The 26,256-nt window shown below is 36.7% G+C and overlaps 1 protein-coding gene and 1 pseudogene across 2 annotated transcripts in view; one reads left to right on the top strand and one right to left on the bottom strand.

Annotated features, from left to right (window-relative positions):
* Positions 1–26,256, bottom strand: part of LOC141504135 (disintegrin and metalloproteinase domain-containing protein 18-like) — a 150,809-nt gene that overhangs the window by 113,192 nt on the left and 11,361 nt on the right. The window lies entirely within an intron of this gene.
* On the top strand, positions 9,648–10,679 carry LOC141514334 (ATPase Get3-like; annotated as a pseudogene).

The raw sequence follows: 26,256 nt of genomic DNA, 5'->3' as shown, positions 1-26,256 counted from the left end.
TCTTTTTTACTTTTTCCTCTCATTTTGTTTTTCTTGAGGTTTCTTTATCTATGTAGGGGGAGGGAGGTTTATTGTTACTAAGACTACTGTAATAATGTGAAAATAAGCAAATAAATTAAATGTAAATAAAAACAAAAACCAAAAAACTGGAAAAATAGATGCAAGATATATGATTTAGAAATTCCTGGACTACCTGAAAACCATGGTTAAAGAAAGAGCTTAAGCTAACATATTTCAACAAAATCTCAGTGGGGCAGCTAGATGGTATGGTGAATAGAGTATCAGCCCTGGGGTCAAGAGGACCTTTGTTCAAATCTGGCCTAGACACTTACTAACTGCCTAGCTGTGTGACCTTGGGTAAGTCACTTAACCCCACTGGTCTTGCAAAAAAAACAAAAAGAAATTCTCAAGGAAAACTTTCCTAACATCCTAAAATCAGAGGGTAAAATAGAAACTGAAAGAATTCATCTCCTGAAAGAAATCTCAGAAAGAAAACTCCAAGGAATAATTATTAGAGTCAATTTCCAGAACTCCCAGGTCAAGGAGAAAATATTACAACCTGCCAGAAAATAAAACTGAAATATCATAATGCTATAGTCAGGATCACACAAGTTTTAACAGCTTCAATGTTAAAGAAGCAAATGATAAGGAATGTGATATTCTGGAAAGCAAGTGAAAAATTGAGTATAATTTTTTAGAGAAAAAAATATTTAATGAAATAGAGGAGACCAAAATATCTCAATAGAAAACTTGAATTTCAAATACAAGATTCAAGACAAGCAAAGATGGTAAGCATGAGAGGGAAATCAAAGGGACCAAATAAAGTTTGTTTATATTTCTATGTGGAAAGATAATAGTTTTAACTACTAAAAATTTAAATATTATTAGGGCACTTAGGTATATACATAGAATACATGGGGTTATATGGCTATGTTCTAAAAAATTTAAGTCATGAGAAAGAAATACACTGGAGAAGGCAAAATGGAGAAGAAAAATGAGGTAAATTATCTCATATAAGAGAAGAGCAAAGAGAAGAGCTTTTACATTGGAGGAGAAGATGAGGTGGGGCAGGCAACAATTGAAACTTATTCTCAACAGAACTGGCTCAAAGAGGGAATAACATACACAAAGAGGTATAAAACTATAACTTACTCTAAAGAGAGATAGAAGGAGAAAAAAGGAGGAGGGTTGATAGAAGGAAAAACAGATTAAGAGAAGTAGTCAGAATTCTGGAAAAGTCTTTTGAGAAAGTACAGAGATGGAAAGACAGACATTCAGAAGGATCAGCAGAGGGAAAAATAGGATGGAAGGCAATACACAGTTAATAATAATAATAATAACTGTGAACATGAATGGGATGAAGTTAATTAAAAGCCAGAATCCAATTATATGTTATTTACAAGAAACACATACAAAACAGAGACAGACAAAAAAGTAAAAGTAAGGGTCTGAACTCAAATTTCTCATGCTTATCTGAAGTAAAATTTAAAATAAAACAAGCAGGTTAACAATCATGATTTAAGAAACAAAAATAGATCTAAATAAATGAACCAAGGAGAGAATGTATGTTATGCTAAGAATAGCATAGACAATAATGTAACTAATATAATTTGATATTAATATAGCTAGTACATACCCCCAAATGGTATAGCATTCAAATTCTTAAAGAAAGGTTAAATGAAAACAGTATTTTCTTAAAGAAAGGTTTAAATGAAAACAGTATTCTAGGTGTAGATGGACAAAGGCAGAGTACAAAAACACCATTACTTCCCTTTTTTTTTAGATATTATGCTTCTCATAATGCTGCTATGTAATACTATTGGATTTGTTTTCAAGTCTGCAGTTACTAAAATTCCCAATTCACTTTCACAGAAACTATATCTATCCATACCACCCCCAACCTCTAGCACTCTAGTTGTATAATTTGCTTGGTTTTGATTCAAAAGCAAGTCTTTGCACTTATCTCTATTAACTTTTATCTTAGATTCCACTGATCATTCCAGCCAATTAAAGTTCTTTGGGGATTTTGACTGGAGTAAATTTTGTGATTTTTTTCTTTTTTTATTGTTTTTTGAATTTTACAATCTTTCCCCCAATCTAGCTTCCCTTTCCCCACTTCCTACAGAAGGCAGTTTGATAGTCTTTACATTGTTTACATGCTATACAATGATCAAAATTGAATGTGTTGAAAGAGAAATCATATCCTTAAGGAAAAAAAAATCTTAATTACCTAGCTGTGTGATGTTGAGCGAGTCACTTAACCCCATTGCCTTGCAAAAAAACAAAACAAACAAAAAATGGTATCCTCCATCACAGATACCCTAAAATTGTCCCTGAATGTTGCACTGATGAAATGAGCAAGTCCATTAAGATTGATCATCAACCCCATGTTGCTGTTAGGGTGTACAATGTTCTTCTGGTTCTGCTCATCTCGCTCACTAGCTGTGACGATTAAAGGTATTTGGATTATCACTTTCCAAAAGCCTCTTTTACTCTTTTACTTAAAACACTCTTGGGTTTTGTTTCAGTTTGTTTTTTTTTTGAATGTTTGTTAAAGACTGCATCTGAAAATAAGATAAAGATGCTGGGCTTAATTAAAATAAAAGAATGATATTTTCTTGGATAGACTACCTTAGTGAATACTTTTATTCTTCAAAAAACTGAGAAAGTAATGTGCAATTGATATAGTTGTAAAAATGAAAATATTGTAAATCTTAAAGCAAAATTATACCATCTTAGAATTGGTAAGAAAGAATACAGTCTGACATGTAGTCCTGATTGATTTAATGACCAAAATTCTACATCAGAAGTTACAACAAGAAAATCAGGAAGTTCTCAAGAATTATTATGAAGACCCAAACTTACATGATTCCAGAAAGAGAAAAAGCAGACATATATAAAGAGATTAAGCTACACAATGGACTGGTAAATAGGTAAACTCTGATTTTAAAAAACAATGTAGAATAGCAATTTTGTTCAGTCATGTTCAACTCTTTGTGATTCTACTGGGACTTTTTTGGTAAAAATACAGGAGTAGTTTATAATTTCCTTCTCCAATTCATTTAACAAATAAGGAAACCACAGCAAACAACCAGGGTCACACAGGTAGGAAGCACCTTAGGCCTGGCATTCAATCCATTGTACCACCTCATTGCCCATATACTAGCAGGACCATTTCCCAAACAATATAACAAAGTAATAGTAACAAAAAAAAAAACCTAATTGGTACTGGTTAAAAAATAAACTGATCAATGGAACAGATTAAGGAAACAAAACACAAATAATATAACATGGTCACATATGGTCACATATTGTTCAATAAATCAAAGTACATCAAATACTGAAATAAGATCTAGTTATTTAAAAAAACAGTTGGAAAAAATTGTAAAGCAACCTGAAAAAAAAGGTCCAAAGCAGCATCTTATATTATGTTAGAATAAATTCAAAATGAACCTGTAAACTAAAGAGAAAAAAGAAATCATATCATAAAAAATTGAGAAAAGGAATACAAACTAAGAGTCAGAGCCCAAAGAGACTTCATTTGGTTGAACTTCCTCATTCCTCATTTTATAGATGAGCAAACAGATTTAAGGAGATCCAACAAAGATTAACAAAAATATTAAATATCAGAATCAGAACTGGAATCTGACTTCCTTTTTCTACTATTCATTGACTCTCACAACTATGGCAAAGAAGGATGTTCTTATAAACAAGGGGGAATCATAAAGAGATCCCACTGAATAGAATATTCCCAATAAAATCTCCTTAGGGCTAATATTCCTAGTGAAGTCTTCTCAGGGTTAAGAAATATTAAAGAATGAACAAACTATTATTCTTAAACTATTTCTAGAGGAAAGCCCCTTGTATTCCAAAAGGAGGCTCACTCTTCTAACTTGATAAGACTACTTTTACCAATTACTAGAAGGATACTAGACTTCTTCCAAAGAAGATCATCAAGCCTCTTCTTGTTTGATAAGTACTGAATGAGAGGATAGCAGACTGTTCCTAGACCTTGCATTCCAAGACAAGTTACATTATCTATAATCCTGAAGGTTATTCTCACCATCTGGATGGTGAGGTAATATTTTATGAAAACCTTTCATTCTTTTCTTTCTTGCTAAGCTAGATTTTCACAAGTAGAATTGCAGCTCTGAAGAATAACCAATTCGTTGACAGAGAGGGAAGATAGGGAGGAGGAAGGGATAGCGTTAAATCATATAATCTTGCTTGACTGTCAATTTGGGGTAACTCCTTGATCTTCACTACCTTTGTGAGACTTGGGTGTATGCCCTTTTTTCAAGAAAAGTCAAAATTTTTTGTTTTTTGCTCAGAGGAGTCTCTGTATTTTTTAAGTGGATTTTTATCCCACACACTTGGGTGCATTGGCTGGGAAATAAATCATCCCTCCTTAAAACTCTCCTGGGCACAGATACAAGCAGGCATGCCATGCTGATAATTTCAGCAGCTTGTTATTTAGTGCGATCTCTTGAGTGGAAAAGAACCTGGAGGAGAGACAATTTTTTTTGAGCAAAGGTGAAGCCCTCCTGAGGTGGCACTCTCAAGAAAGAGGGAGAAGACCCCCACAGAAGTTGAACCAAGAGGCCATTGGGGTCACATAAGTTTGTGTACACAAGCCCAAATGAGCAAGATCTGTGAAAAACTGGTAATCCCCCCAAAACAGCTAAGAATCTGTGGGGTGGACAGAGGAGAGGCATTCTGTCACATAGGCAAAGACAAGTCAGGGGAACTCCAGCACAGGTCAGATTCAAGTTAGGAGGCAAGAGTCTGAAAGGATGGAAAGAACAAGTTCAGAACTAAGTGGCAAGGGGCCATCACTCCCCAGGGTTCTGGTTGATAGTCCTTTAGGGACTAGACAAAGTACCAAGGAAAGGATAAAAAGAGAATGATTAAATTTTGTTGCCTAATTTGGACTGGGGCCCATCTTAAAGGAAACAACTTCTGACCAAGGTTTGATTCCTCCAATGATTTGTTGTGCTAAAAATAATAAAAATATATAAATTCAAAAACTCTTCATATTGAGGAAGAAGTGATCTACGCAGCCTATGGATGCCTACAGTGGGTCAATTTATTGTAATAGACAAAAGTAAGGAGGAAGAGAAGTCTAAGGAACCTTTGCTGTTGCCACCCTCTCCTTACCTTCCTCTGCCAGTACCCACCTGGGTTGAGGGCCTGCAAACCTATCCCTCAGCACCTCCTGAACAGTCTGGGGGTGGTGGTGTGGGGAGTGGATGAAGGGACTTTGACTGATTTAGCAGGACCCATCACAATTTCCTTACATGCATTCCTTGGGAGAGAATTGTGACAGTCCCTGAAGATGGGAAGGTTTTTCTTTCTTTTTCCATGGTAGAGGAGTTAACAGCAAATTCTAGGAATCTTATTTAGCTCTTTTCTTCTGGTCTGTGAGGTCAGACACCATTTCTGCCCCCCTCCTCCTCTTCCCCAGCCCCTTCTTTTCGGTGACTAGCCTGCTTATCTTTTGACCTTGAAGTTGGCAGAGAAAGAAAATTGTTATATTAAGACTTGGTAAAAATAAGTGTTAAAAGGGACCTTATTTGAAGTTAAAGAAACAGGAAAGAGACAGTGAATATTACCAAATATGTTAAATAAAGAAATCATAGAAAGAAATACTATTTTAATGAGAAAGTTTTAGGGAAATAAATTCCAGAAAGACAAGATAGTCAGGTTCATTCTAAAGTATATAATTTGGTTACAGAGAAATGACAGAAAAAGGGAAACTAAACAGTTAATCTTTTACCAGAATGATATGGTAAACACTACAGCTTCAGGAGTTTATTTGTATAGATTCTGGTAATGTTAGTTATTACAGAGATAATTAGAACAAGGTAGGGACCTAAGAAGAGCCCCTGGGAAAGAGTTTGGACCTGCCTCCTTATGAGAGAAGTTATGTAGTCTATTCTTTCTGAAGGGGGGAGCAAGGGATATTCTAATTAGGTTGTAAGATTATTTTAAGTAGCTGTTTGCCTTCTCAAAAGTTAAACCAGTTAAAATCAAGAAGTGTTAAATATTAAAACCTTTGAATGAAAAATGTATTGTGAAAAATAGAATCATGTGTGTGGTTTTTATAGTTGTAAAATAAATTTTTAACTAAGTTACAGAGATTTAGTTCAGAACAGTTAACTAAAGTCAAAAAAGAGTTCATGGAAAATAATGGAACAGTATATTAAGGGGAAAGTTGCATAGTCTGAGTAATGGGTTCTGAAAGAATTGGGAAGAGAATCCAGGCAAAGAGATAGTTGGGGTTTTTAAACCATTTGTTAAGTATGGAAGTTGATTAAAGCATGTAGACAGAAGATATGATCAGGTTTGACATATAAATAAAAGAACTGATTTTGGGAGCTTTAGGAGGTGCTTTAAAAATCAATGTAAGGAGGGGGCAGCTAGGTGGCGCAGTGGATAAAAGCACCTGCCCCGGAGTCAGGAGTACCTGGGTTCAAATCCGGTCTCAGCTACTTAATAATTACCTAGCTGTGTGGCCTTGGGCAAGCCACTTAACCCCATTTGCCTTGCAAAAAAAAAAAAAACCTAAAAAAAAATCAATGTAAGAGGAGCGGCTAGGTGGTGCAGTGGATAGAGCACTTGCCTTGAAGTCAGGAGTACCTGAGTTCAAATCCAGCCTCAGACACTTAATAATTACCTAGCTATGTGCCTTGGGCAAGCCACTTAACCCTTGCAAAAACTAAAAAAATAAAATAAATGTAAGAATAGGAAAAAAGGTAGCATAGAAAGCTAAAAGTTAAATTGGAGATATGTGTTTATATGAGGTTAGAGTAATCTGAAAATTGCATTAAACTTCCACTTTTGCAATATCTGGCAGTGAACTGATTGGAAAAGTGATAAATCCAATGAAAAGTCTGATATGAAAGCAAATGTTAGGTAAATGCTAATTTTTATTATCTTATTATTGATTCTATATTTAATCTTTTGTACAGAAAATACATGTAAACTGAATTAAGGAATTTGTAAAAAGGGGGGGGTTGTTCTAATGTTTTATGGCTTCTCAAGAGTCATAGGAGGAAAATGAATTAATGGAAATGCTAATAATAGATAGGGGCAGAATGGCCCTGGTGGAGACTGGGAGTGTGCCAAAACTACTGTCAGGACAGACTTATGAGTTATGTGCTCTCAATCAAGCTTTAGACTTACTAAACCAGGGGGAAGGTATTAGTTACACAGACTCCAAATATGCTTAGGGTGTAGTTCATGTATTTGGAAAAAGTCTGGGGTAAGGAAGGAATGATAAAACAGTAAAGGTAAAGAATTAGTACATACTCCCTTAATATCTCAAATTTTGGGGGATCTCCAATTTCCAGAATATAAAATGTTCTGATATTAAGAAATGTTGGTCAGTGAAGATAGTAAGCTTTTATCAATTAAAGCACTGAGAAGTTAGAATTGCACTGATAGAGAAGAAGAATGTGCAAAAATTTTTTTAGGCTTTGAAAAAATAATCTAAGGTTATCTTGAATATGATTTGGAATTTAAGAGAAGTATAAAGAAAATCTTACAATTATAAAAAGGGATTTTTAGAAATATCTTGTCTTAAGAATTTTTCTATGTTTCAAGATTCTAGGGAGTAAAGGGAATTATACATGAAATAGAAATATGTAATGAATAATTAGTAAGTGTTGTATAACAGCAGATTCAAACTAAGCTTTCTTTTTGAGAATTTGAAATTCTGTTGTAATCTTAAACAATGAGTGAACTGAGGGTTACTCTATCACATTTGTAAAGATTTGTTATGAGAAAAGTAGAGAATATCTTGCCAACAGGTTATATTTCTCAAGGTCTTTTTGGTCCAGAGAGTTTGTGAAAGGCTTTGTTTTTTCACCTCATGTTTATAAAAAACAATATTTATATGTAAGATCAATGTAGTTTATTTAATATGTTATTTAAGAAGAAGAAATTATATATGGCATGAGTAAAAACTGTACATTGAAATTTTGAAATTATCATATGTATAAGACTAAATTCATGAAGAATCTTATTTTCTTTGTTTTGAAAATAGAAGTATATTTGGTACACAGAGGTACAAAGAGGTTTGTGTGTAAAGTTAATTATAAAGTTAACCTTAAGAAAACCTTTTGTTTTGTTTTGCTTTAAGAGAATGAGATATCAAGATAGAAACTTTATGTTTCATGTAGGTTAAGAATTTAATGTTTAGGGGTGGCTAGGTGGCATAGTGGATAAAGCACCAGGTTTGGAGTCAGGAGTACCTGGGTTCAAATCCGGTCTCAGACACTTAATAATTACCTAGCTGTGTGGCCTTGGGCAAGCCACTTAACCCCATTTGCCTTGCAAAAACCTAAAAAATAAAAAAATAAAGAATTTAATGTTTAAATTTTAAAGAAGTAAAATGGGGGGGGGGGGGGTGCTCTCTCTCTGATATTTCCAAACTTATAAAATAAGGACTCTAAATTTTCGAGAGGCAGAACCCACAGAGGGATCCAGTGAGGCAATTCTCCAGACCAACGTAACCTGGAAAATAGTGGAAAGGCTCTACTCCATGGGGTTAGAGGGGCAGCCTGCCAGAGTGAAGGAACTTCAACCTCCTGGAGGCAGCCCCAGGGTGCTGGGAGCCATGGCTTACAGCAGAGGGGGCAGTTTCCTGTTCTACCTGGGGAGCACAGGATGTGCCACAACTTGGAAAATCAATGAGGGCCTCTGTCCAAGCTAGCCACGAAAACCAGCCCTCGGCACTCAGCAAGCAGGAACCAGAAGCAGGAGCCCCCAGGCTTGAGTGCTCAGCCTAGGTAAGGAGAGTGGAGAGATACTGCAAGCTCTGTCCTCTGCACCTGGAACAGGACTCTGGGGTTCTGACCACATTCAGATCCTGATCACAGTCTAGGCCCCCCATAGAACAGCAGGGGCCCCCTCCACCTCAGCCCCGTGGCAGAGGTGTGCGCTTGTGGTCATTCACAGATCAGGAGGGAAGACAAAACTTCACACACTGAGATCCTTGGGGGGGGGGGGGGAATATCCCAAAAATACTCAAAGTTCAGGAAGCACCCCAAGACCAGGCACAGGCTGGGGAAATGAGTAAACCCACTGAGAAATACTTTTTCTATGATCCCAAGAAGGATCAAAACACTCAGTCTGAAGATGAGGAAGCACAAGCTCCTGCATCTAAAGACTCAAAAAAAAAAAGCGTAAATTGAGATCAGGCTATAACAGAGCTCAAAAAAAAAATTTGAAAATCAAGTGAGGGAGATAGAAGAAAAAAATTGGAAAAAGAAATGAGGGAGATGCAGGAAAAACATGAAAAAGAAGTCATCAGCTTAGTCAAGGAGATCCAAAACAATGCTGAAGAAAATAACATGTTAAAAACCAGCATAGGTCAAATGGATAAGTTCAAAAAGCTGTTGAAGAATGATTTAAAAAGCATAATTGGCAAGATGGAAAAAGAGATAAGAAAGCTCTCTGAGGAAAACATCCTTCAATGGAACTGAGGGAGGTTGCTGATTTTTTGAGAAATCACAACACAATACTTCAAAACCAAAAGAATGAAAAATTAGAAGAAAATGTGAAACATGTCATTGAAAAAACAACTGATATGGAAAAGAGATTCAAGAAAGATGATTTAAAAATTATTGGAATAGGGTTCCAAGATGGCGGCTGGGGTGGCCGGGTCAGGGTTGGAGTCAAGAGGAGTTCAAAGATGCTCCCGATGTGGAGCCCCTGGAGCCTGCGCTCAGCAACATCATCAAACAATGCAGCTTCAAGTGGATCTTCGTTGGGAGCAAGGGCAGCGTGGGCAAGACCACCTGCAGCTGCAGCCTAGCAGTACAGCTGTCCAAGGGGAGAAAAAGCGTCCTCATCACCTCCATGGACCCACAACATCTCTGATGCCTTTGACCAGAAGTTCCCCACCAAAGTGAAGGGCTATGACAACCTCTTTGCTATGGAGATTGACCCCAGCCTGGGTGTGGCAGAACTTCCTGATGAGTTCTTTGAGGAAGACAATATGTTGAGCATGGGCAAGATGATGCAGGAGGCCATGAGTGCCTTCCCTGGCATCAACAAGGCTATGAGCTACGCTGAGGTCATGAAGCTGGTGAAAGGGATGAACTTCTCAGTTGTCGTGTTTGACACAGCCCCCACTGGTCACACACTTCGGTTGCTCAAATTCCCCACCATTGTTGAGCAGGGCCTGGGCCAACTCATGCAGATCAAGAACCAAATCAGCCCCTTCATCTCTCAGATGTACAACATGCTGGGCCTGGTTGGCATGAATGCTGACCAGCTGGCCTCCAAGCTTGAGGAAACTCTGCCTGTCATCCGGTCGGTCAGCGACCAGTTCAAGGATCCAGAACAAACAACCTTTATTTGTGTCTGCATTGCTGAGTTTCTGTCCCTATATGAGACTGAAAGGCTCATCCAGGAGCTGGCCAAGTGCAAGATAGACACCCATTAACATAATCGTCAACCAGCTAGTGTTCCTCGAGCCAGAGAATCCCTGCAAAATGTGTGAGGCCCAGCACAAGATCCAGTCCAAATACCTCAATCAGATGGAAGACCTCTACAAAGACTTCCACATTGTGAAGCTGCTTCTGCTCCCCCATGAAGTTCAAGGGGCTGACAAGGCCAACACCTTCTCCAGCCTCCTTTTGGAACCCTACAAACCACCCAGCACTCAGTAGCCCAGAAAGGCCGCTTGCCCATCCTTGGCCCTGACTCTCCTCTGCCAGGCCTTTCCTTGGAACTCTCCTCTGCTCACAGGGCAGTTTGCACAGATGTTCCTGATGGTCCACTGGGGAAGCTGCTGGGTCAGGGAAGGAAAGGAAGGTATTTATTTCTTTCTCCCTGGAGGCAAGGAACTGAGTTGAGTGGGGCTAGGTGGGAGGGGAGGGGGGAAAGAAATACAATTCAGGTAGGCTGTGCCTTGCAGCCTGCCTCTGTGTAGGGGTTGGGGTTCTAGGCTGCTAACTAGCCTCTCAGAACCCTGCTGCCTGGCCTCCTGTCACTGACTCTGATTGTCCATGTTCCCTCCCTGGCCCCCTCCAGTCTAATAACTTCTCTCCCACATCCCCAATAAATATGATCTTTAATAAAAAAAAAATTATTGGAATACCTGAAAGTCATGATCAGGGAAAAAGAGCCTTGACATCATTTTCAAAGAATTCCTACAGGAAAATTGCCCTGATATCCTAGAAGCAGAGGGCAAAATAGAAATTGAGAGAATCCACTGATCTCCCCAAGAAAGAGATTAAAAAAAAACAACCCCCAGGTATATTATAGCCAAGTGCCAGAATTCCCAAGTCAAAGAGAAAATATTACAAGCAGCCAGAAAGACACAACTCAAATATCGTGGAGCTGCAGTCAGGATCACACAGGACTTAGTAGCAACTACATTAAAAGCTCATAGGGCTTGGAATATAATATTCCAAAAGGCAAAAGAGCTCAGAATGCAACCGAGAATCAACTACCCAGTAAAACTGAATGTACTCTTCAAGGGGAAAAGATGGCCTTTCAATGAACCAAGGGAATGGTCAGAGCTGAACAGAAAGTTTGATCTTCAACTACAGAACTCAGGTGAAGCATAGAGAGTGGAGGACAAGAGTAAAAATATGAGGGACTTAATGATGATGAACTACATGTATTCCTGCACAGAAAAATAATGCTGATAATACTCATTAAGAAACTTCTCTTTTAATAGAGCAGGTAGAAGGTGCTTTTGTAGATGAAGTACGAGAGAGAGAGAGAGAGAGAGAGAGAGAGAGAGAGAGAGAGAGAGAGAGAGAGAGAGCGCTAAATTTGGATATAGGAGTCAATGGCTAAAAGGGAAATGTAATGGGGGAAAAGAAAAAGGAGAAGTAGAATAGGCTATTTCATATAAATTTTTTTTATTACAATAAGCTTTTGCAATGATATGGAAGCGGGAAGCCAAGGGGGAATGAGGGAACCTTTGCTCTCATCAGAGGTGGCTAGGAGAGGAAACAGCATTTATACTCAATGAGGTATAGACATCTAGAATAAGGAGAGAAGGGTACAGGGGGGAGGGGCAGGGATGTGAGTGATGGAGGAGAGGATGGACCATGGTGGGAGAGTGGTCAGATATAACACATTTTCTTTTTCACTTCTTGCAAGAGGCTGGGATTGGATGGCCTGTCCGGGACCATAGGGCCAGGTGGATGCTGGGCCTAAGGAATGGTATGTGGGCTCGGGGCCTCTTGGTTCCAGGGCTGGGGATTTGACTGCTGCACCACTCAGCTGACCTACAGCACATTTAAGAAGAGGGACTGAGTGAAAGGAGAGAGAAAATATAGTATATGGTAGTGGGGGAGTACGAATGGAGAGAGTTGCAACCAGCAGTGGCAACAGCGGAAAAATATGGAAGTAGCTTTTATGATGGGCTTATCATAAAGAATGTGATCCACCCGTGACAGAGCTGGAGGTGTTGGAACACAAACTGGAGCACATTTATCATTATTACTATTATTTGGGGGGGAGGGTTGCAGGGCAAATGGGACTGGGTGGTTTGCCTGGGGCCTCACAGCTCAGTAATTGTTGGGTGTCTAAGGCCAGATTTGGACCCAGATGCTCCTGGCTCCAGGGCTGGTACTCTGTCTGCTACAACACCTGGCCACCCCTACCATTATTATTATATTTTGGGTTTGGTTTTTTTTTTTTTTGGTTTTTGCAGGGCAGTGGGGTTGGGCTGGCTTGCCCAGGGTCACACAGCTGGATGATTGTTGGGTGTCTGGGCCCAGATTTGGGCTCGAGTGCTCCTGGCTCCAGGACTGGTGCTCCATCCACTGCACCACCTGACTGCACCTATTATTATTTTTTTTTAATTTTAATTTTTTCTCTTTCCTTTATTGCTCATGCATGTTTATTATTTTTTTCGGGGGGTATTTTGTTTACTCTTAAACAATATTTTAATATTGTATAAAAAAATCATTTGTACAAAAAATAAGAATAAATTTTGTTTAAAAAGTAAAATTGCAGACTTCTTCCCCATGTTAAATGCAGATTCAGTTAGTGTATAAGAGATTGGGAGGTATATCTTAACTGCAAGATACCCTTTCTAAAAATGTTGAAATATGAGGGGCTTTGGAAAATGATTAGGAAATTTAAAATTAGATGACTTTTTAGTGAGTAAGATGCTGAAGAGTGTTATCAATCATGTGATCTACTTTTGGAAATATAAACTATTTTACTGTAATGATGTCAAAACCTGTAATTAATGATTGATTGATTTGTAGGGATAATGAGGGAAATTATCAAAGGTTATAACCCTCCCGGTTCCCTGAAATTTTTATATAATGTGTTGGATCTTGCTCTAGACCTGTTGATCCAGGTATAAATGGAAATGACTGGAGAGATTGTTTTGTGAAATCTTGTACTTAATGTGTTAAAATATTACTGTTTTGTTACATCTTTAATTAATAACACATGTTAAGAAATTTAGAGTCCCTTAAAATGTTCTAATCAATTGAAAAAATTCTGCAAAGTAATAATTTGTATTTCAAATATGGCTGATAACTAAACAGGTTAATTACAGAAAAGAGTTTACATAAGACCTTGCCAATTATATATTTATATAAATCAGAATTTTTGTTGTCGTGTGTGTATACATATATATAAATTATATTTATATCTCAAAGTTGTGGTTGTTTGCTTTGAAGTAAAAGTGCTTGAGCAACATGGGAAAGACAATGATAATAATTTGTGATTTTTTCTGTGACAATCTCTGGCTAATTGTTAAGTATGAATTCTGAGAATAATCTCGTAGTCAAAGGAGGCGTTTATTTATTGTGTAATACAACAGGCTAGAAGGAAGGGGTTTCTAGCCAAGAGGCCTCTAACATACCATCTTTATTTAGAAGTAAAACACATATGATTTCAGACAAAGGGGATGGGGGTCCAGATATCAGAAGTTAGTGCCACCAGACACACAAACCATCCAGTTAAATTATGTAACACAACTATGAAGAGTTTTTATGTCAAGGAATACGCCAGATGCTGAGGGAATTTGACTGCTTTTTGAAAGTTTAGAAAGTAACCCTATTTTATGTATTCAGATGACTGGGACACTCAGAATAGAAATATTTTATATATAAATATATATACATATATAAATGTAGGAAAGGGTGTTGATTGTGATCCCCCCCATATATGCAGGAAAGGGGGTTGACTGATTGTGATCCCCCCATCCAGATTAGAATTAGCATTTAGCCCTTGTGAAGTGGATTCACTTAGAGATCTAATTAGGTGTAATTACTATTTTAGATCATGTTTGTTTGTTTTTACAAGGCAACGGGGTTAAGTATCTTGCTCAAGGTCACACTGCTAGGTTAATTATTAAGTGTCTAAGGTTGGATTTGAACTCAAGTCCTCCTAACTCTAGGGTCGGTGCTCTATCAACTTCACCACCTAGCTGCCCCTGATCATGAGACTTTTAATTCGCTTTTGTTTTGTGTCTTAAGTGCTGTTGAGTCAATACACTTTTAAGTCTGGAAACCTAAAGGAGGTTTGGAGACTACACAGGTGAGAGGTGCATTGGGATAAAAAGCTGAAGGGGTGGCTTTTTAGTGCAACCTGAGATTGGATCCTTTTGACTTCCCCAAATGTGACATTTGAATATTGTCTCACTGGGTAAATCTAAAATTTGACTTAAGGCATTTGACTATCCACATGACCTCTGCCTTGAAACTGACACCCAAAATTCTATCCATAAAGGAATTTTCCTTTGATGTCCTGGATATTTATAGGAAATAGCTAAAAGTCAATCTGATATAGAAATTTTAGGTCAATTGGACTTTAATAGGTAAATAGGCCAGCATGTGGTTTTAACCTCTGCTATTAGCTATATGTTTTGAGAAGAATTAAGATTCCTTGATTTTATTTTATGCTAGGATAAAAGGATATTTAGGTAAGAATAAAAAAGGTTTATATAATCTCAAGATATACTTCTGTGCAGTAGCATTATCAAGTTCTCCTTTAGGAAGGAAACATAAGTCAGTTATGTGTATCAGGAGAAGAATCACTTGTAGTTTACTTAGAAACATTTTGGGAAAGAAGAAAATTATTTTAGTTAAGGATTCTTGAATTATTATTTTAATGAAGAACGAGGTTAAGACTTTATATGTCACTTGCTGGACACTCCATACTAAGATGATCATCTAATGTAAGTGTTAAGAGATCAAGTTAACTTGATAATTTTCAACACATTCACTTGTGAAGTAAACAATTATGAAAGTTTTATTTTTGTTAAAGTATATATATATATATATATATATATATATATATATATATATCGATGTGATGAGTAAGGAAAAATGTGAACTGTAATAGCTCTAGAATTTTATTGTCTAATGATGAAAATATGAGTCTAAGTCTGATAAGATATTGTGTTAAGAAGCTCCTTTACTAGAAGAGATCTCAAACAAGTCATCCAATTTAGAGATTGGAATGGACTCTGCAGATACAGAAAGATATTGAATGTCTCCAGGTGAAAAGAGAGAGACTGGACAAGTTCATCTTCCTCCATTTTATCTATGTGTGTGTATGAGTTGCTTGGTCAGGGAGTTCCAAGAAGAAGAGGGATCCCAAGTGGACAGGAAGAGAGAATAGAACCTGAGGAGGTGTATATCAAGGATAGTGTGAGAGGATATCAGATGCAAAATATATATTATATTTTAAAAGAGGAGGGACTGAGTGGAATATTCCCAATAAAACCTTCATAGGGTTACTATTCCTAATTAAGTCCTCTCATGGTTAAGAAATATTAAAGAAAGAACCATTATTCCTAAACTATTTCTAGAAGTAAGCTCCTTGTATTCTAAACAGGTGACTCACTCTCCTAATTTTTGATAAGACTACTAGAAGGATGGTAGATTTTTTTCCCACTAGAAAAACTTTGCATTCCAAAGAAGCTCATGAGCCTCCTCTTGTTTGATGATAAGCATTGAATGGGAGGATAGTAAACTGTTCCTAGAACTTGAATTCCAAGACAAGTTACCTTACTTCAATAAGATAGTTATAATCCTGCAGGCTATTCTCATCATCTGGATAGTGAGGTAAAATTTTATGAAAACCTTTCATTCTTTTCTTTGTTGCTAGGGTAGATTTTCGTGAATAGAATGTAACAATGAGTCAACAGAGGGACAATGGGGAGGAGGAGGGAATAGTGTTAGGCCATATAATCTTGCTTGACTGACAATTTGGGGCAGCTCCTTGATCTTCACTACCTTTGTGAGACTTGGAATATGCCCTTTTCTCAAGAAAGGCTAAAATAAACTTTTTTTTTTGCTGTATTTTTTAAAGTGGATTTTTATCCCACACACCACTATTTTGAGTGGTAGCTACCTCATCCCTATACTTCATCCAGGCTCAACTCTAGTCTTTGTTTCACCATCTTCTCCCCAGCAATCATGATGCTGTAACCATACTTTTTTCCCCTTCCCACTACACTTCCCCTTTTTAGGTCTAATCTTTAATTAATTAGATCTGTCATTATTCCTGGAAAGGTAATGCTAATTTACTTCCCTAAATCCACACTTACCATCCAAAATATTCCTCCCTTGTTATCACTCCTCTACTTGTTTTGTCTCTCCCATTTAGAATATTAAGCAACTTAAGGGCAGGAGCTATCTTTCTTTTGTATCCCCAGAGTTTTAGCACAGTGATGGGCATATAGTAAGTGCTTAATTTTTTCCCATTATTAATTCACTTAAAAACACAAGAATTACAAGGGAAACAATTGTTAAGAATTTTCACAGCAGATTCTCAAATATATATATATATATATGAGAAATAAATAATAACTAAAAATTTTTACATATTTGAACAAAAGTCAAAGGACATAAATGGGCAGTTCCAAAAGAAAATCATGTAAAATATTAACAATCACATGAAACATTGCTTCAAAAATCACTATTGTGAAAATTAAAGCAAGTCTGAGTTTTTACCTCAAACCTATCAGGATCACGAAGATGATCACCAAGAAGAAAATAGCAATCATTGGAGGGGTTTTGATGATAAGCACACTAATAAATTGATGTGGTGATGTGAACTGATTCAACTATCCTGGAACACAATACGGAACTGTGCTAAAAAAAAATCACAAAGTTGTAAATATGTCTTTGACTCAGTGGTATTACTAGTAGGAAAGTCCCCTTGAGAACAAAGATTATGTACAGCATAACTTTTAATGATGACAAAGAGGGAAAAAATTGCGGCCCATCAATTTGGAAATACTTGGAAAAATTGTGACATATGAATGTAATGGGATATTTTTGCATTAGAGGAAATAATATTGATGGGGTTACTGAAGTGCTTAATTTGGTCTTTGAAATGGTTAATTGTGATACATCTAGCTTTGTGTGGAAAGCAGCCCAGACGAAGAATGACTGACATAAACCTGTTTTGATAAATTGGCCTAAGCACATGAAATATCAAGGAGAGAATGCATCCTTATACCATTATCTCTCTAAGGCTGTGAACTCCCATCCTGGGAATTTTGCAAATAGAAAATTCCCTATCCTATGGGACCTGGGATGTGATTCAAGATTTTTTTTAATAAACCCTCCTTCCATAGTCAACTACCTCCTATCCTACTTGACTCTGCTTTAGCCTTTTAGGTGACAATAAAAAGCTTTGACTAAAACAGATTCCTGACTACTTGAGTTCTAACAATTATTTCAGAACCAAGGCAGGTCCCTAGAACCTGAGTCCCTTCACTATCATTTTGGTTTTAAAATCTAGGAATGAGTGGGAATCCCCTTTACAGATCCAAGGCATCTCTTTCAGTCAAAAGGAGGTAGTAAAGTGTTTTCCCATTGGACTTTCCTTATCCACAGAGTCCCCAGGAGCCATCATTCTCCAATGGTAACCACAAATATTAAGAGGGAGCTGACTGCTGTGGGTAGCTCTACTAAAACAAGCCTCTAGATGAAGAGGATGCTCCTTTTGAGGTCTGCTGAAATTTTTTGCCTTTCATCCTTTGGGAAGCTTGAAAGGAACATGTGTGAGAACAAGGATTTGACTCTCAAGAATTTCTCCTTTGATTTGTCATTTAGATCACTGAGCAAAATTCAGAACAGGTGAGCTCAAATGGAAACACCTTATCGTCCCCTTATGAAACCACCTGATCTCATTTATACCCTTGAAAACCAATTAGCTCCCTGGTCAGAGATTTGGTTTTTTATTGGCATTTTAAACCTCAAAGTTCTCATTCTCCTCCTTTCTTTTCCTGACTCTGAGCCCAGCTCCTGCCTCTCTCAGCCAGTTAAGCAGCTGCAGCAAGTCACAAGACATACCTGGATTTAACATCTCCTGACCCATCCCATATTTGAGTTCATCCTGTATCAGGAATGGGACACATTCTCTCTTCCCCAGACTCCATTTCAAGATCTGAGATCCCTGACTCAACCATCCTTTATTTTTTATTGTCTGACCTTGCACTGGTCAAAAGAATTTGGACTTTAGCCCAGAAAAATCTAACTCAGTTTAAGATTTTTTTTCAGCACTGTTAAAAATTTCTTTATCTGTGTGTTGTGTGTAATAAATCAGAGTTGTGTGTGATAAAAAATATATTTAACAAAATGGTTTTATTGGGAATATTCCACTCAGGGTTGTGGATGCCCATCCCCTCAACCCCTCCCCACCCTCCAGCTCTTTCTCCCTCCCATGCTAGGAAGCACTTCCTTCTGTCTTCTTTCCACTGTTCTACAGCTGGGAGACAGAAAAGGCCAAACCTCCCCACATGAAGTGGTTTTGGTGACAAGAGGTAAAAATTTACCTGGAAATTGTCACCTTCAAAGGGGAAATCTGTCTTTTTATTCCTTATACTACCTGAACTTGGTATATAACTCCACCTTTTTTTCCTAGCAGTTTCTCTTAGAGGAAAAATTCAAAATTCAATTCAGTTTCTGTGCAATCTAAGGTCCATCCATTCTGGGAATTATGCTAACAGAAACTTCTCAAGGCCTTTAAGTTATGCAAATTAATATCAAGCATTGATCACTGAAAATGTATCCTGCTATCATCTATATAAAGCTTCCATTAATTTTTTATATTTGACTCTTTTGTGATTTACCATGCAATTAAGTAACTTGAATTATTGTGCTGCTATTTTTCTAAGTTTTGTATTTGTAAGCTGTTACAAAGGGCTAAAAAACAGCTGCAAAAGATTTGTAATGTAATTATCTTTAAGGAATATTTTAATTTTGACAAAGTAAGAGAAAGAATTGTGCTGTGCTAAATATATAGTCTATAGCTGCAAAAGTAAAGTTTAAGATGAATCACTGGATGTATACAAATATTTAATGAAACTAATACAATCTGAAATACAGTTAAACAGTAAACTAAGAGAAAGGACAATTGTGCAATCTGAGTAGTGGATTTGAGAAAATAAAAATGCTATACATTAAAATGAAAATGTATAAAGATGGTTTAGGGGTTTTTTTGAACCATAAGCGAGCTATATACAATTTGTGGAATATGAAAGATTTGACTTTGAAAAAGTAAAAGGACTGATTTTGGAAATTTTGAAAATTGATTAGAAAATTAATGTAAGGGGCAGCTAGGTGGTGCAGTGGATGGAGCACTGGCCTTGGAGTCAGGAGTGCCCAAGTTCAAATCCAGCCTCAGACACTTAATAATTACCTAGCTGTGTGACCTTGGGCAAGCCACTTAACCCCATTGCCTAGCAAAAAAGAAAGAAAAAGAAAGAAAAAAAAAGAAAATCAATGTAAAACAAAAAGAGTATAGGAAGTTAATTGCTAAGCTATGGAATTTCTTCTGGGATTGCAGAACCCAAATTTATACTAAATTGAGATGTGCTCTTAAATATGATTTGGGGTGATTTAAAAACTTAATATTGGACAACCATTTTTGCAATCTCTGGCATGAATTGACAGAGAATGAAAAATCCCAAAATATGAAATAAAGCATTACAGTATTAAAATCAAAAATTGATATTTTGTGTATCACTTGGAAAACAGATTCAGGTGTAATTGAATTTCATTTGGTCACATTTTAAGTGAAATATGTCTCTCCTAATTAGATGTTTAAGGTAAATCAGAATTTATTGTACTATTGCATTAAAAATCAAGAATCTAAGACTACAAAGTTCCCTCTACTTTAGTTTACTATTCTGTAAGGTAATCAAAGCATACATTTAACTAAATCACAGTATTCGTAGCTTTTTCAGATATTTTTACAGATATTTTCTTTCATAAACATTCAGAACACTGGGAAGTCAGAATTACACTGTTGAAAACAAGAATACCTGAGTTAAGAAATTTAAGAACTTGTATACTTCTAGATTTTGAAAGAAAACTCATCTAAGTTTATTTGGATTAATAAATTTGGAATTTGTAAGATTGTTAATTGAGTTACAAAGATAATCTTGAAAGAAAAATAACATAAATAATACATATATAAATAATATATAACATATAAAATATAATATAATTATATATATATGTATATATATATAGGTATAATATATATATATATATATATGTTCGTCCTTCATTCTAGAAGAGAACCATGACACCAGGGAGGTGGTGTCATAATGAGCACATGAACTGGTTTTGAGTGAGGAGTGTGCTGTGTTAACTCACTAACCTCAAGTTTTCACTTTCTCAGCTAGGTGCTAGATAAGAGCATGGCCTTGGAGTCAAGATGGGAGTTCAAATCTGGCCTCAGAACACTTGACATTAACTTGCATCCATGGCTATCTCCAATTGTTCTGTTTCATGTCTGGCCACTGGACCCTGATGGTTGGAGAATACATACATACATGCATGCATACACATACATGTGCACGCCTACATCATCTGAGTGTACATTCATCTATGAACCAATTTGGAGACAATGTGGGCTTATTTCTAGAGATAAAGAGAAAGACAAAGAAAAAATGTGTTACTATCATATTACAATGTGCTCTGTAGAAAGGCCTTTGATTATTCTTTGGTTATAATAGATTATAACAAGGTTATAACCTTTGATAATAATTCTTTGGTTATAACAGGTTATAACAACCTGAGGTAGCTGGTAACACCTGCCAGCAAGAGAGCAAATTCCTTAGGTCTCTTCAGGTTAGAAAAGTAGTTTGTGAATCTTTGTCCACTATATGTTTATAAAAGCATTTGTATGTTTGAAATTAATTTGCTGTTAGTCCAAATGAAGCACTTCAGTTAACCCCATCAGTTATAATGTATTCATAATGCAATAAATGTAGTACTTAAGAATAAAATGAAAAGGACCAAAAAAATTTAAGTAATGACCATAATAACATTGTAAGAGAAAAACAATTTTAAAAAACCTCAGAATTCTGAACAAAGAAACTACCAGTCATGACTGGTGATGAAACCATACTTCCTACTTCCTACTTCTTGACAGACAATGGACCAGCAATACTGAATAAGATACATATGAATTCCCAGATAACATAAAATCAGTTTATGTAATCCTTCTTTTTATTTTTGTATTTTGAAATGTTTCTTGATGATTAAATTTACAATAAAAATATTTTTTTCATTTTTAGATTTTTGGAGTATAGCATTTGAAAATTAAACCGAGAGATAAATTAGGTTGAGGATGATCAGTTAATAATCAGTTGATCTTCAGTTAAGCTAGCAAAACCAATAAATTGAGTCAATGACATAAGGAAGGTCTTACTAGCTTTCATACAATTTAGGGAAATACAAGAGAACAAAGAACAGAGTAGGGTAGATGAAAAAGGCAATGTTATTGGTTACAGGGTATTAGAGTTGGGAACAAAGTGATTGGTTACATCAATGAAAATGGGCTACCACCCACTGTAACTATTTTCTTTTGTCATTAAGGATAATTTCTTAATGGATTTTGGGATCCAGCTATGTTTTGAAGACCTCATTAGTAAGCCTGAGTTAGCAAACTCCCTGGCACCTAGAAAGTTTTGTTAGGGAATTAACAATTTTCCTTAACAGTTTAAGAACAGTTTAGGGACAATATCTCTTAGTACTAGCTACAGGACTTAAAAGATAATACCAAAAGTCTTGGTATTTTCCAGGAACTCAAGATAACAGTTCCCATTAGTTATTACTTTAAATTAATTCAGAGAGGAAGTGAAGAGTGAGCTCACCTTAAACTCATCTCAAGGGCACAGAAATGTGGCCTTTAGGAAGATTTAGATCCAGTTATAAAAATCAATAAAGCATAAAATCAATTACAATGTAGAATCAATACAAAGGCAGTTAAAGGTAATATTTTGATGCTCTCAGAAGCCAACCCTGTGAGGAAAGGGGGGGGGGGAGTCACCATTTCTACCAGTAATATATCATAATGGGAAGGTAAGGCCAAGAGCACTAGTAATAGAAGAGCCCATCCCCACCCCAACCACCAGCTCTGTTTCCAATCAGGGCACTATGAGTCATCATCCAGGTGAGCAACCCCTATGAAAATAAGGACCTACTATAAATGCCACTATCACACCAAATGCTGACCAATTGCCATTTCTGGGAGCAAGTCTATCTGATGCAGAAAAGCACCTAGGAGGAGAGTCAACCAAAACAAATCAAAATCCCCATCTTGATCATCACCTTCCTTCAGATCTCAATGGAGACAAACCAGGACCCAACACCCATTAACTCAAGAGACAACAGTTCTTCCTTTCCATCACTCCCCAAACCATCAGTCCTGCAGCCCACAGACACATAGCTATCATCCCAGGAAATAACCCTATAGAGATGAGGCCTGTTGCTCAGCCACCACTGCTAAAGTCTCAGAAAATGAAGTTTAAACAAATAGTTTATTAATGGAAAAGCCACTAATGAAGATCCATTACCCTCTTGCGACTGCATCCTAGGAACACAATTATTTCATCTGATTTACAACTAAAACTCTCTATATTTCTTGGTTCCCTCTATTAGAACGTGAACTCCATGACCCAGCAGTGACCATCTTCCTTGGAAGCAAGGATGAGTAAATAAAAAGGCTAAAAGAGTATGATGGTCTTATAAGAAAAGTATCAGGAGCATTAAAGCACAATAATAGAAAAGGGGGGGAGATAGTAGTTGTACTGACAGCAAAAGGATCAAGACATGTTGCTTAGGGTAGATAGGATGACAGAAGATAGAACTACTCAACTTATTTTTGTTTGTTTTCTAAGATTAATGTGTGTAATATGTGTAATATGTATAATATGTATAATGTGTGTAATGTGTGTAATATGTGTAAGTTTGGTTCAGTTGTCGAGATGTCCAAGATACCGTGAGAATTTCCATCTTTTTTGAGTTCCTGTAGTAGAATAGGGTATAGCAATATTCCGTCTTCTCCTATTTTGTTGAAATTTTGAACAAAATATTTCCTAAGGAAATTATTAGTGATATTATAAGTGATATTACATTTTAGCAATTTCTCTAATCAAACTTTAAGAAAACAATTATCTTTAAACATTTTTATCCCCAGAAAGCAGATGAAATTAAATGCTGGACATGGAAGTCATCTAGCAAATAGTTATTGAATTACTACCAAATACATGTATAATCCCTTACTGGGTGCCAAGTGCTAGGGATACAAATAGAATAGATCAAAAGCACTTATTAATGGAGACAGTGGGGCTTTCAACTGCAAATCAAGTACTTAAGTATGTTTAAAAAAAAGATTCCTGTTCTTTAACATCATTTCTGTCAATAAAAATCACTTTCTAACAAGGAGTCATTTCAGAGACCAGCACTTCCTTTATTCCGGCTTGTCAGGCTGGATGATATCTTTTTTTTAGGCTTTTTTTGCAAGGCAAATGGGACTAAGTGGCTTACCCAAGGCCACACAGCTAGGTAATTATTGGATGATATCTTTTTTTAAAATTTTTATTTAAGGCAATGGGGTTAAGAGTAACCTGCCCAGGGTCACACAGCTAGGCAATTATTAAATCTCTGAGACAGGATTTGAACTTAGGTCTTCTGACTCCATGCTCTATCCACTGCACATCTAACTGCCCCCCCTTTTTGGATAATGTCGAGACATTGGGTACAAATCGTCGCTAGTCCCTAGTCTTCAGGTATCAGAATAATGGCATGCCTCCATCAAGGGTCTCATCCACTGACTCTTCTCTTTTGTTGACTGTATGTGGTGCTTGATTGAATGTTTGTGGCAACAACTGACCCATTCTACCCAGGAGCTACTTCCCTCAGTGTTGGATACAAGGGCTGGCCAGAAAGCAAGAATGGTGGTCTGGGGGATGCTACCACTCCAGGGCTCCTCTCAGTGTCAAATGATTATCAGTTGTTGCTACTGTTGGGTCTCTTCTCCACAATGATTTCTCCCCTCAGTAAATTTGAAGGTGAAAGATGCCTAAGAAGTTGAAACAATCTCAACCCTTCATAGTCTAATGACATGCATATTAAGTATAAGACAAAGAAGAATGTTTATGCATAGTAAGTGCTCATTGTTTCATGGAGGTGACATTTATTTTGAAGAATGTGAGGATGTTGTATCATATAGTAGAATGGGTGTTAGATTTGTAGTCTGAAGTTCTGATTCAAATCTCACTTTTCCTATCTACTATATGTAATCTGTATGGCCTTATGCAAGTCGTATCACTTCTGAAGGCCTTTAAATGAGATAACTAGATGTTCTCTAAGATTCATGCTATCAAAGTATGATCTTTTATTGATGGGATCTTAGACTAAGAAGGCTAGATTAAAAATGAGTTTAAGTTACCGGATTCCAATAAACTATACCCCAAAACACTGAAACAATTAGAAAATAATATTTCTGAGCCACTGTTAGTAATCTGAAAAATCATGTGGATGGCCCAAAGTGCTATCAAAGGTGGTATATACAATGTATGATTTCTTTAAAGCCTCATGAGAATGGGATAAGTGCTTTTTGTTATCGAGTTGTTTTTCAGTAGTTTCCAACTCTTCATGATCCTATTTGGGTTTTCCTTGAAAAGATATTAGAATGATTTGCTATTTCCTTCTCCAACTCATTTTATAAATTGAGGAACTAAGTCAGGGTTAAGAGCCTTGCTCAAGGTCATACAGCTAGTTAAGTGTCTGAGGCTGGATTTGAATTCAAGTCTTCCTGACTCCAGTCCCAAAATGGACTGTCCACTGAGTCACCTAATAAGACAGGACAAATATTTCCCAATTTTCAAAGAATGAAGTCTATAAACTAGAAATCAGCAAGCTTGATTCCAATTCTGGGGAATATTCCAGAAGCAATAGTATTATATTAAAAAGGTAAGGAGAATGAGGGAGGAGAAAGGTACAAACATTCATTAAGCATAGAAGTAGGTGCTTTATAATTCTTATTTCATAATCTCCCCATTTTTCAGTTGGGAAACCTGAGGTGAATAGAATTAAGTGTCACCCAGCTAGGAATAATTGGAGCTCAATTTGAACTCAGGTCTTCTTATCTCATACACTGTGCACCCTAAGCAAGGTTTGTGAGTAAGTTAAAAAATGAAATCATGATTACTATTAAAAGCCAGCATGGGGGTGGCTAAGGTGGCACAGTAGATAGAGCACTGGCCCTGGAGTCAGGAGTACCTGAGTTCAAATCTGACTTCAGACACTTAATAATTACCTAGCTGTGTTAGCTGTGTGGCCTTGGGCAAGCCACTTAACCCCATTGCCTTGGAAAAACCAAAAAAATTTAAAAAGTCAGCATAGATTCCTCAAGACAAGTCAAACCAGACTAATACACTCTCATTTTTAGACTTGTGAGATTTTTTTTTTCCCCCAGGGATCATTCTATTCAAGGGGAATATGAATGACTATTGTGTATGAATTGGGTTAGATCAGTTCCAAACATCCTTTAGAATTCTGAGGTTCTTTGTAAATATGGGAAAATGAGTATTAAGTTTTATTCTTTTGCGATGATAGAACTGGAAGAATGATCATCATTGATGATGATGGGGAAACTGGGAAAGGTTTATTGGTTTTGTTTGGGGGGAGGATTCGGGGTATTCATAAACTATTTTCGAAATATAAAATTTCACATTTGAGTAGAATTAATCCATAAACAAAATTGAAGTCTGGAGATAAGAGATCCATTTTGTTCATTCTCTTCGAACAAATGAAAAGGAAATCAGCTAATATTGTTTACTTTGATTTAATTTTAATTTGATCATAGGATTAAACTACTTGCTTTAGGAAAAACTATTCCAGACTAACATAGTCTCTTAAATCTAGGTTAACTGTAGATTTGGTAATAGGTAGATTAAGAAGGGTTAACCAAGGGCAGCTAGGTGGCGTAGTGGATAAAGCACCGGCC

This window comes from Macrotis lagotis, chromosome 1 (assembly GCF_037893015.1).
Source record: "Macrotis lagotis isolate mMagLag1 chromosome 1, bilby.v1.9.chrom.fasta, whole genome shotgun sequence".
Taxonomy (NCBI): domain Eukaryota; kingdom Metazoa; phylum Chordata; class Mammalia; order Peramelemorphia; family Peramelidae; genus Macrotis; species Macrotis lagotis.
Note: the sequence above shows the minus strand (reverse complement) of the source record. Positions and strands in the feature narration are given on the sequence as shown.